The following is a 12,555-nucleotide window of genomic DNA, read 5'->3' as shown; positions in this document are numbered from 1 at the left end:
TTTTTTCTATCAGATATTAGTATTCAGCCACGGCAAGGAAGAGAGTGTATAACTGACAAAGGATTCTGTCTAGAACGTCTTCAGTATAGAATGGAGTCCAGAAAGAGTCCTACACATAGGTGAAAATGAAATATGACAGAAATGCTTGTAATCATCGGTTATTGATGAACTATTCAATAAGATCTAACCAGAGCAATTAGTTATCTATATGAGATAACTAATCATATATAAAAGTCAATTACTGATGAAAACTTTAAAATGTTAGAACACTGGGACTAACTACTAGGGGGAGAGAGGGAGAAGGGAGGAAGGGAAGGGTTGGAAACCCAGTTATTAGTTACTATGCTTACTACCTGAGTGATGGGATGATCCCTACCCCAAATCTCAGTGTCACACTGTATTCTCATGTAAAAAAACTTCACATGAACCTTCTGAATCTAAAATAAAAGTTGAAATTATTTTTTAAAAGAAATAAAATGGAATATCTCTACTAAAATAGCACCCTCTAACCTGGGAGTGCATGAAAATCACCAGGGAAGTGTCTTAGTTAGTTGCCTTTGCTTCGTCAAGATATAGTTTACACAAGCTAGGCATGGTGGCTTACATCTGTGATCCCAGCACTTTGGGAGGCCAGGACGAGAGGATTACTTGAGCCCCTGCGGTCAAGGCTGTAGTGGGCCATAATTATGCCACACTGCACCACAGCCTGGGTGACACAGTGGGACCCTGTCTCAAAAAACAAACCATACCAAAAAAAAAACAAAATCTATAGTCTAAACACAATAAAATGCACAGGTCTGCCACACTGCACCGCAGCCTGGGTGACACAGTGGGACCCTGTCTCAAAAAACAAACCATACCAAAACAAAACAAAATCTATAGTCTAAACACAATAAAATGTACAGGTCTTAAGTGTACAGTCCATGTATTTTGACAAATATATACACCCATGTAACTTTCACCCCAATATAGACAAAGCATTGCCAAAGAAGTTTCCCCTGTACCCCCTCCCTAGCTGACTTCCCCTCACCCACAGTCAAATACTCTTTAATTCCTGTCATTATTTAAATGGAATCCGAAGCATGTACTCCTCAGTATCCGGCTTCTTTCACTCACAGTGTCTGTGAAATTCAGTCACTCGCTCCTTTGCATTATTGAGTAGTATTTCATGGGATGAATATACCTGCTACAGAATGGGAGCCCCAATATTTCATATGTTGAAGTCCTAACCCCAGTGTGATTGAATTTGGAGATAGGGCTTTTAGTAGGCAATTAGGACCCTAAAAAGGTGGGGTCGTAATCCAAAAGGATTGGTGAATTTATAAGAAGAGACAGAGCTCTTCCTGCCACCCCACTCCTCTCTCTATGTGCATACACCAAGGAAAGGTCCTGTGAGGTCACTGGGAGAGGGGATGTCTGCAAGCCAGGAAGAGGCCTCACCAGAAACTGACTCAGCCCACACCTTGATCTGGAACTTCCCAGCTACCAGAATCATGAGAAATACATTTATGTTGTTTAAAAAAAATTTACAACAGAATAGGCAGAATATCTTTGTCACCTTAGTATAGGAAAAGTTTTATTAATAAGAGAAAAAACTGTCATTTTGGAATAAGCATAAATAAACTATAGGATATATTCAAATTAAGAATTTCAATAAAGCTCTATAAAGAAATTGTGGAAAATGTGCCTAAAAACTAACAGGAGATATTTGCAATACACACAACCACGAAAAATCAGCATCTGGAATTCATACTGCCTATACAAGCTTCTTAATGCAAAGAATTTTACACTGCATATTTTATACTGCATATATAAGTTTCTTAATGTACACAAGAAAACTACAACCTAAAACAAAAAAGAGCAAAAGGCGTTGATATGGTTTGGCTGTGTCCCCACCAAAATTTCTTCTTGAATTGTAGCTTCCACAATTTCCACGTGTTGTGGGAGGGATCTGGTGGGAGGTAATTCAATCGTGGGGGTGGGTCTTTCCCACACTATTCTCATGACAGTAAATAAGTCTCACGAAATCTGATGGTTTTATAAAAGGGAGTTTCTCTGCACAAGTCCCCTTCTCTTGTCCGCAGCCATGTGAAACGTGGCTTTCACCTTCTGCCATGATTGTGAGGCCTCCCCTGCCACATGGAACTGTGAGTCCATTAAACCTCTTTCTTTTGTAAATTATCCAGTCTCGGGTATGTCTTTATCAGCAGAGTGAAAGCAGACTAATACAGGTGTGAATAGGAGAATTAACAAAAGAAAAAACACAGGAAAAACAAATGAACACATGGAAAGATAGTCCACATTGGGGAAATGCAAATTAAACCCTCAAAGAGAACAATTTCTAATCGTCATATTGGAACAACCAATATATCCATCACTACCATATGGAAATTATCTCTCCAAGAATACTGGAGAAATGAAAACACTCACAGCTGATATGGGTACAACAATATTCTGTAAAACTGGAGATGTGTGTATCCAACAAGCCAGCGAGGCCACTCCTACACTTGTATACTAGGGGGAAACTCTCGCATCTGTTTCAGGGATCATGTACAAGAAGGTTTCTAGAAGAGAAGAATATAGAAGAAGCTGGATGTTAGTGGACAAGAGAATGGATAGGTTGCAATATTTTCATCTGAAGAAACAGCATGCAGACTGAAAATGATTGAACTAGTATTCAAAACTTAATTCTTGGGCCAGGCACAGTGGTTCATGACTGTAAGTAATTGCAACACTTTGGGAGGCTGAGGAGGGCTGATCATTTGAGCCCAGGAGATTGAGACCAGCCATGGTGAATCCCCATCTCTACAAGAAGTACAAAGATTAGCCAGATGTGGTGGCACACACCTATAGTCCCAGCTACTTGGGAGGCTGAGGTGGGAGGACTGCTTGAGCCTGGGAGGTGGAGGTTGCAGTGAACCAAGATCACACCACTGCACTCCAGCCTGGGCAACAGAGCAAGACACTGTCTCTAAAAACAACAATGAAGCATAATTCTTAATGAAAAAAAGCAAGTCCCAGAAGAAAAATAAAATCACCTACAGATGAAATTATGTGCGAAAAAGTAACAATATGTGGCTGAGTGTGCAACTGCTCCTGATAGAACCGTAAGTAGTAACAAAGAATTATGAACAAGAAATTGGAGATGCGAGTCACATGCCAACAGCATCCTAGAAGGCATGTAGGATCCCCGAGAGGTGATGGTGTGTCTTCTTAAATTATAGTATGGGCTCCAAGGTGTATATTTTATTACCATTCATTTGCATTATATTTACTTTGTAGATTACACGACACCTTTAATAAATGAGCTAATAAAAAGGCATCACCTGTCATGGGCGTGGTGCTCAATGCCATGAGAAGAACAGGCCAGAGGTGAAATAATCCATTACAACATACAGTTTTTCTTCAAAGATGTTTACAATTGAGTCGATTCAGCAGAAAAAGTTTGAAAATGAGTTTTTCAGTAGTAGTCCATCTCAGTTAGAGAGAAGTCCCTGCAGGCTGGAGAAAGCCAGGGGTGGTGTGAAAAGCCTAGACAAGGTCCAGATGGGAGGTCAAGGCCTGGGCCAAGCCCCGCCCCGGGTCACAGGGTTCTAGTGAGAGAAAAAGGCTCCTGGGCTTTCCGGAGCCAGAGGGACCAGGGGTGGCAGGGTGGGGACTTTCCCACAGGATAGGCCTGTGGGGTTCTCGGGGTGGGCCTTGCTTTCCAAGGGTCTCTGTTCCCATGCAGAGAGCCTGTGTGTGGTGCACACAGCACTGGGCTCAGTCCCAGCAGGCCGAGGAGAAAGGAGGTGTTCCGTGGGGAGGTGTTAGACTCACTCAGAGAGGGAGACGTGATTCCAGGACACCTTTAGGTTTGCAAACCTCATGACATTTTGTTAGCAAAGCTTTCCCTGAGCTCCCTGACTGGAGGTTGTAGTTGGGTTTTCAAAAGTCTCAAGGTTCCACGGGGCCAACTATTTATAGGGTGAATATAACCGATTTCAGCAAAGCCACATGAGAGGATCGGTCTAATCTTTCTGCCCTGTGTTTCTTTCTGTGACCTAAGGTCTAATGGTGAAAATCTATTAAAAGACTTCCTGATAATAAAAAAAATGTTGACATTTCACTTGGTCAAAATTGAAACCCAGCAGGGAGAGCCGCGGCTTCTGATGCACCCGGATTGACACAGCTGCATTTTGCTGACGAGCTGGTCAGACGCCAGCCCCAGCACAGCAGGCCGGTCAGGACAGGGGCACCTGGAGGGGCACCTGGAGGGCAGCCTGGGAGCCAGCGGGCAACATCTGTGCAAACATGCTATACAGGTGCGGTATCACAGGTGCGGAATCAGCCACCGAGGGCGCCCAGATGACCCGCTTCTTCCAGTATGGATACTGGCTTTTCCTATTAGGTGTCCCCCACCTTGGAAGCCGACCTTACACATGGGTCGGAGGCACAGGGCCCCAGGAGCACGTCTGTCTCCCCTGGGCTACAGCAGAGCCAAGCCTGGCCCCTGATCAGGGGAATTTGTATTTCAGGAATCTCCTGGTGCTTTTCACATAACTGAGCCTCACAAGAAGCACAGAGCTCTGCACTTAGAGCTGTAATTTCACATTTTTAATTGCTGTCACCCTTAATCTCATTTCATTCTCTCCCAGCTCAGTGGAGGATGAAGGAGGCCTGTGGTCTCTGTTTCACAGCAGAGGATGCTCTTCGGGGACCCTTTTCTCCTTTGCCTTTCTGACAAGATGCCTGTGAAGAATGGCCCCTGGAGCATGCATTTGGGAGGGGCCATTGCAAGCTCAGAAATGCCCTCCGGGCTGAACAGGCCCGGCTTGTTCTCTGGGCAATGGCAGGGCTGCCTGGCCAAGAGGCTGAGCTTTGCGCTGAGTGAGACGGGGTGCAGGTGAATTTAAAGCACACAGGGAGATAAGAGAATGTATACCAGATTGAAAAGTGATCATCTGTCAAACGCAGTCATAAGTATTTTAAATACATATTTAAGAGAGTCTGAATGAGTGGATGATGCCTGTGGCTTCAGGACTTTGAGATTGGGCTTCTGGGTTCCAGGTTCTAATAAAATCAGCGCTGGTGCTGGCACCGTCACAGCCCTCCCTGTTCGTGCCATTTTCTTCTGCTTCTGCAGACCCCTCCCACTCTCCCACTACCCAAGGAGTCAGCACAGAAGCACAGAAGAGAGAGAGAGAAAGAGAGAGGGAGAGAAAGAAGGCGAGAGATTCCCTACATATTTCAAACTGTGAGTGATTGGTGACATTTATGAACATGCACCGTGGGCTAGGCCCCAGTGCCCAAATGAGCACCTCACATGTTCCTCACAACACATGTCATCCCACGTGTTCCTCACAACAGCTAAAGGAGGGGACGGTTACCTCACTTTTCAGATAAGGATGCCAATACCCCTAGAGCTGGGATGTTGTGCCAACATCACCCAGCTAGACAGCGATGAGCTGGGATTACAATCCTGACTGTGGGACCCCGGAACCACTCAGGCCAGTGTTTGTGATGACAGGTACAGTCAGTCCTCTAAACCCATGAGATCTGCACTTGCAGATTCAACTCATGGAGAATAGAAAATATTTGGAAACTATTTCAGGAATGGGAAACCAAACATGGTATGTTCTTGCTCATAAGTGAGAGCTGAGCTATGAGGATGCAAAGGCATAAGAATGATGCAATGGACTCTGGGGACTCAGGGGAGAGGGTGGGAGGGGATGAGGGATAAAAGACTACACAATGGGTACAGTATACACTGCTCGGGTGATAGGTGCACCAAATTCACAGAAATCACCACTAAAGAGCTTATTCCTGTAACCAAACACCACCTGTTCCCCAAAAACCTACAGAGATAAAAAAATTTTAAAATATGACTATTAAATGGGCAAAAAAGAAATAAAATACTTGGAAAATAATTGTGTCTATGGCAAACATGAACAGACTTTTCTCATCATTATTCTTAAATAACTAGCATAACCACTATTAGTGTTTACATTGTGTTAGGTACTATATGTAGTCTAGAGATGATTCAAAGTACATGGGGGATGTGCATAGGTTATATCAAATGCTTCACCATTTTGTATAACAGACTTAAGCATACATACATTTTGGTATTTAAGGGGGTCCTGGAATCAGCCCCCCAGGGTCACTGAGAGATGACTGTGTATTCCCTGTAACATAAATTTAAATTAAAAAGTTCACTTGCTCACACAATAATTAATTTTGATGAGGTAAAACAAGAATTATGTTAGGCATCTTTGTTTCTAACACTATAAGTCAGTTTGAATCAGTTCTTCACAACATAAAATTAAAACAAGTATCATTTACAAACCAAAGTAAGACTAAAACAACTCTTGTTCTGCCAACATTAACTTGGAAAAAAAAATCACTGTTATAAAGATCCTAAGACCGTTTCTAAACTTCTCAAGGTTGTCCAAACAGGAAAGAAAAATAAAATTAAAAAGGAAAACTAACCCAAGTTCCCTGGAAGCATTAAAATGCAAAATGATTCATCTGCCCTCCACCCCCTCCAAATGGGATGGCTTTGGACTCTCTTTATGTCAACAGACTCAACACCCAATTAAAAAGCCATCAGCCCACCACCCACGGTGCAAGCTGACTCTCTGAGCATCAGGCCAGACCCTCCAACCAGCCATGGCCAGGAGAGAACGGGGACCTAGGGGACAAAGAAGAGATAGCAAGAGAAGAGAAAGAATCTGGCTGCTCCGAACAATCCCTTGAAGTGGAGTGTCCTGATTACACTGCTGGTGATTGACTCGGAAAGCCCTCAGTCCGGCAGTGAGAACGGGCCTCCTTCTATCCTCAAGAGAAGTGTGGACAGCATCACCCTCTGGGAACGCACAGGACTTAGGGACCACTTGAGGCCGACTTTCTTCCAAGCCCTGCGGGTCTGAGCTTCCAGGAAACCTCAGGAAAGCTCCCTCCACAGAGCCGCTCGTGGTGTTGAATGCTCGGTAAACTGCCTGCGATGTGGGTGAAACTGCTCTGCCCGCCTAGATCCGAACTTCATCTGTACCCTAATACCTCCGGAGAGTTTCCAAACACTTTATCTGAGCCAGACAATTTGTTCAAACCATTCATGTGTGTCTCAGCAATCCTTGGAATACCTAAAGCATGCATTCTTACTTTCCCATTTTACAAATGAGGAAACTGAGACCTGGTATGGTCCAGTGAATTTCCCCACCTACCGAGGGCAGGGCCCGGCTATTCAGCCAGAGTCTAGTGGCTTCCTCAGCCTGCTCCATTCCCATACTGTTCATACACTGATCAAAGCTGAAACACAGCATTTGGTTTAAATATATTGTTTAAGTTTTCTGAATACAAATTGCTTGATTGGCACATCCTGAACTCAGCTGGTTCTTATTTCACATCTCTGCTCTTAAAGAGAACCCATTCACAAAGACCCAAAGCAACAGGATTGTGCTTCTATCTGGAAACACTTGAAAGCAGCAGTGTTTTCTATCAATCGGCCTTCCCTCTGATGGATTAAGTGATCAGGAGGGAGAATGGTGACAGCCCTGGATGGGAGCCAGGAACTGCTCCAAATAGTTCCTATCTGAAAGGTGGGGAGAGGATTCTCTGGGTCCATCAAAACCCCCAGCACCATGTGTCCTCAGATCAATGGGACGGGGTTACCCTGCAACTGAACTTCTAAGGAAGTCATCTAAATGCAAGTACAGCAGGAATGAAGGAGAGAAAGGCAGCGCCATGAACTGGAGTCAGGTGCAAGCCTCCCTCTGCATTCATTGGCTTTCCTCACACAGTGGGCAAGAACAACACTCTGTTCTTGCCGGTCATAAGGTTATTTCTAAAACATCATTTTCTTTTTCTTATAGATGGAGTCTTGCTCTGTCGCCCAGGTTGGAGTGCAATAGTGCAATCTCAGCTCACTGCAACCTCTGCCTCCTGGGTTCAAGCAATTCTCCTGCCTCAGCCTCCTGAGTAGCTGGGATTACAGGTGCCCGCCACCATGACTGGCTAATTTTTGTATTTTTAGTAGATACTGGGTTTCACCATGTTGGCCAAGCTGGTCATGAACTCCCAGCCTCAAGTGATCAGCCTGGGCCTCCCAAAGTGCTGGGATTACAAGCGTGAGCCACCACACCTGACCTAAAACATCATTTTCAAAAGGAATAAAATGAGTAAACAACTTCAAATTTAAAGCAGTCAACTAACCCCTTTAAAAGATGCAGATCTTTTCTGCTATAATTGGCAGTATAGAGGTGTAACTTTCATCTGGGTCTCTGATAATTTGTAGGTATGGAACATAGAATCAGAAGAAAACACATTTAGTGGATAGAGATGGGTAGGTAGACAGAGATCCATAGAACAAAACCTGACTGTGAACTGCTTATTCCCAAGGGAAATCATTAATTTGGTGAGTATATGGAACACTTTTTCTATTGAAAGGATCTGCCACATCAACACAAATGGTCATTACAGGAAGTTCATCCTGCTTCCTGGAGGTGTTTTTGGGGATAAGTCAACTGAGACCTCCAGGGCGAACGGACATTAAAATGATTGATTGATTGATTGATTCAATTAAAAGAAGACTGTAAACTGAGGGATTGGGGTATGGAAAAAGGGAGATGTCAGTCAATGGGTATAAAGCTTCAGCTGGATGGGAGGAATCAGCTTTGCTGATCTATTGCACAATGTGATTACCTTGGTTAATCATAATTTGTACATTTTAAAAATGTTGGCTGGGCGCAGTGGCTCACACCTGTAATCCCAGCACTTTGGGAGGCTGAGGCAGGCAGATCACTGCCAGGAGATTGAGACTATCCTAGCTAACACGGAGAAACCCCATCTCTACTGAAAACACAAAAAATTAGCCAGGCATGGTGGCAGGCGCCTGTAGTCTCAGCTACTCGGGAGGCTGAAATAGGAGAATGGCATGAACCTGGGAGGTGGAGCTTGCAGTGAGCCAAGATCACACCACTGCACTCCAGCCTGGGCGACAGAGCGAGACTCCATCTCAAAAAAAATAAAAATGTTAAAAGAGTATATTTTAAATGTTTTCACCACAAAACATAAGTTGGTGAGGTGCCGGATGTTTTCATTAGCTTAATTTAACCACTAGGCTGTATGCATAGGTCAAGCATCACAGCGAACCCTATAAATATATGCAATTAACATATGTCAATTAAAAATAATTTCTAAAATTTGAAAAAGAAGATTGTGAATAGAAAAAAAAGGACGAGGGAAGGGAGAGTGGGAAGGAAGGAAGGAGGGAGAGAGGAAAAGTAACTAGAAGGATATCATACATATCAGTCTAAGAAAGAATTGTTTGAGAATAAGAGAAAATTTAATACCTGATATACGCTTTTTTGTTTGCTTGAGTAATTATACTTCATACAAATGTACAGGATTATAAACACTGTCACAACCAAAAAGACTCATACAACAAATTGACTGCTTATAAAAGCATTTCTTGGGCATAAATCACTATGACAAATGTTTCAAAAGAGATTCAGTTCTAATTTTCTCTATCATAATTTATTATGCAGCAATGCAAGAATCTATTGCATAATCAACTCATTTGTTCACTCAGCAAATATGTAGGAATGCCCAGCACGAGTGAAGCTGCAGTGTAGCACGGGGCTGGGGAGGGGGTAGTGATGGAGGGATGGCAGTGGGCAGGCTCCACTCCTATGGCATTCACATCCTTGATTCACAATGCGGGGCTGGGGAGGGGGCAGTGATGGAGGGATGGCAGTGGGCAGGCTCCACTCCTATGGAATTGACATTCTGGATATACAATGCAGGGTTGAGGAGGGAGTGGTGATGGAGGGATGACAGTGGGCAGGCTCCACTCCTATGAAATTTACATCCTGTATATACAATGCAGGGCTGAGGAGGGGGCGGTGATGGAGGGATGACAGTGGGCAGCCTCCACTCCTATGAAATTTACATCCTGGATATACAATGCGGGGCTGAGGATGAGGCGGTGATGGAGGGATGGCAGTGGGCAGGCTCCACTCCTGTGAAATTTACATCCTGGATATACAATGCGGGGCTGAGGAGGGGGCGGTGATGGAGGGATGACAGTGGGCAGGCTCTACTCCTATGAAATCGGCATGCTTGAAACACAACATGGGGATGGGGAGGAGGTGGTGATAGAGGGATGGCAGTGGGCACGCTCCATTCCTGTGGAATTGACATCCTTGATACACAATGCTTTAGCCATAAATGCAGCTCTCATCCTTTCATAGAGAACTTTATTTTTTACTCAAAGTTCTACTCACATTACATCTTTGTGTGCCTGTTAAATTTTCTTCTTTCTTGAGTTTCTAGATATGATGGACTCCAGGTGAACTCTGGAGAACAGAATGGACCCTCAAGTGGTCCACAGTTACACACTTTTAGCTCTGGACCTCCCAGGTTTTGTCTGGCTGCACAAGACCTTTCTTTATAGGACTGAGTAGGGTCTCCCTTGTTCATTTGGCTCCAGTAATGAATGCCAGATGAAGGGCGTAGCTCCCATACTGGAAGAAGAACCTCCATTACTGGACTATCTGTCCCTATGTCCCCTCTGGATATTTTCTATTGAAGTGTGTGTAGAATTCCCCACGTCCAGCCTCCTCCCCTCTTAGAATGAGCCCACACTGGTGCAAGGACAGTTACCACCCTGACTCTAGGTACTTCCCAAGCCCAGTCTGTCTTGACCCCATACCTTTGGGCCTAGTTTTGAACTGAATTGAAGGATCTGTGGGTCCTTCAAAGGGCCTTGGAAAATTAAACACCTCCCAGAAGGTGTCATCCACACAGGGAAGCAGAGCAGCATTTCAGGTGAGACCTTTCACCCTCTTATGGGACCAGGAGCAGCCTGCCTACAGCCCCACAGTCTGAGCAGCTGGGTCTACAGGCCCCATCACAGAAGCGGAGGAGAAAAAGCCAGAACCACAAGCACCCTCTTCCAGGAGGGCCCTACTGAGGCCACACTGGCCCTTTTTGTGGGGGCACTGTCTCCTCCTAGAGGGTCTTCCTTTTTACAGATGTCACAACAAGGAGACTCCCTCCTGGCACTGAAAATGGAGAGGCTTCCACCAAACACACCCAGGACTGGCCAGTGCCCGCTGCCAGGCTGGGAGTCTGCTGGAGCAGGTGCCCCCCATGTGCTGCAGGAGGCACCCTCTCATGGTCCACACAGCTGCCTTCCCACCATGAAAAGAAGAGATGCTCACTCACTGCTTTTCTCCCCGCTTTCTAAAAGCCCCTGTACTATAGCAAGGTGGGCACTGATATTAGAATTAAGAGAAGATGTTAGAATTAGCTGGGCTGAGGAAGGACAATATACTTAATAACCAGGTAACCCATGCTTGGGGGAAGAACAGTTGTGAGAAGTGGCTGGTTCACCATGTTTGCCAGTTCCCATGGTGTAAATTCTCCCAACAACAGGGCTCCCAGGTGTGGCCCTGAATGTTGGCAGTCAGGGCTATCACCCTGATGCACACCTTGGGCACTCCTCAGCCCAGCATGAGGCTCCAGCAAAGGGCAGGCAGAGGTTAAGGCAAGCCAGACTCTCAGGGCATGGCCTGGAAGGAACTGTCCATGCTTGGGGCCACCCTGTGTGACCTGAGCCTGGGCATCGCCCCGAATGCCCCTCCTGAGCTGCTGCCTGCTCCAGCATGACTTGGGAGCTGTCTGCTTGGGATTCCATTTATTATTGATCAACAGCAGCTTTGAGAAGCTGTGAAAACCTCAGGGAAGCCACACTCGCTTCTTCACATCTCCTTTGCCTTGATTGGGACCCTGCTGGTAGCTCAAAAGGTGAAATCGTCGCCCTGTGAAACCAGAGAGGAAGCCCTGGGAAGCAGAGTTTTAAAGGGAATCCAGGGTTGAGGAAGCACTGCAGAAGAGGGGGCAGCATCCTGGCCATGAGGGACCAAGAACCCCACCCCAAAGACAGGAACTATAGGGACAAAGATCAAAGCGACTAATTACTGCCTCCAGGACCACACCTGGACCAGGAAGTCATTCTCAGGGGGAAAGTGTCATCCTCTTCCTTCCCACTTGAATGTCATCTGCAAACCCAAGAAAGCCACACTGAAGCTCAAAGGAACAGAGTCCCCACGTGACTGCTGCCTGGCTGTGACAGTCCTGACAGTTATGATCTTCTCCTCCTGAAACATGAATGTATTCATTCACTTCAGATGCAGAGGGAAGAGAGCAGAGAGGGATGGTGTCTCAGTCCCACCTGTGAGCTTGTCGGAGGGCCGGCTGCCAGGCACATGGGCTGTTAGTCCTCACAGCTGGAGGCCCCATGGGTGGCACAGCTGGCCAGAGCAGAGGCTGGGCAGGCACATGCCGGGTCAATGGCGTGCCTTGTGTTGGGAAGAGGCAGCAAGGTGCATGTCCAGGGTCTCTGCAGCCACCCCCTGCGACGTCCTCCAACTCGGCTGCTCAGTTCTCTGCTGTGTGCAGTCGCTCAGCCATGGAGAGCTTCTGCGTTGAGTCTGCCGGGCAAAGGCAAACCTTTTATGCTGTCCTGAAAGCCAAAAATCAAATCACAGCTAGGCAAATGCCCACAGTGGAGCT

General features: G+C 45.7%; 1 long non-coding RNA gene across 3 annotated transcripts in view; it reads right to left on the bottom strand.

The window, feature by feature from the left end:
* Positions 1-3,355: 3,355 nt before the first annotated feature.
* The window catches only part of LOC134739574 (uncharacterized), a 29,509-nt gene continuing 20,309 nt past the window's right edge, over positions 3,356-12,555 (bottom strand). Inside the window, exons 5-6 of one of the 3 annotated variants that reach the window (XR_010126357.1) lie at positions 12,215-12,505; positions 3,356-3,501 (exon numbers count right to left, since the gene is read on the bottom strand). This is a non-coding gene — a long non-coding RNA (uncharacterized LOC134739574). Of the gene's footprint in view, positions 3,502-9,494; positions 12,506-12,555 lie in introns of those variants that run through there. The other 2 variants (XR_010126356.1, XR_010126358.1) reach the window with 2 other exon arrangements.

Source organism: Pongo pygmaeus, chromosome 4, assembly GCF_028885625.2.
Source record: "Pongo pygmaeus isolate AG05252 chromosome 4, NHGRI_mPonPyg2-v2.0_pri, whole genome shotgun sequence".
Lineage (NCBI taxonomy): Eukaryota > Metazoa > Chordata > Mammalia > Primates > Hominidae > Pongo > Pongo pygmaeus.
Note: the sequence above shows the minus strand (reverse complement) of the source record. Positions and strands in the feature narration are given on the sequence as shown.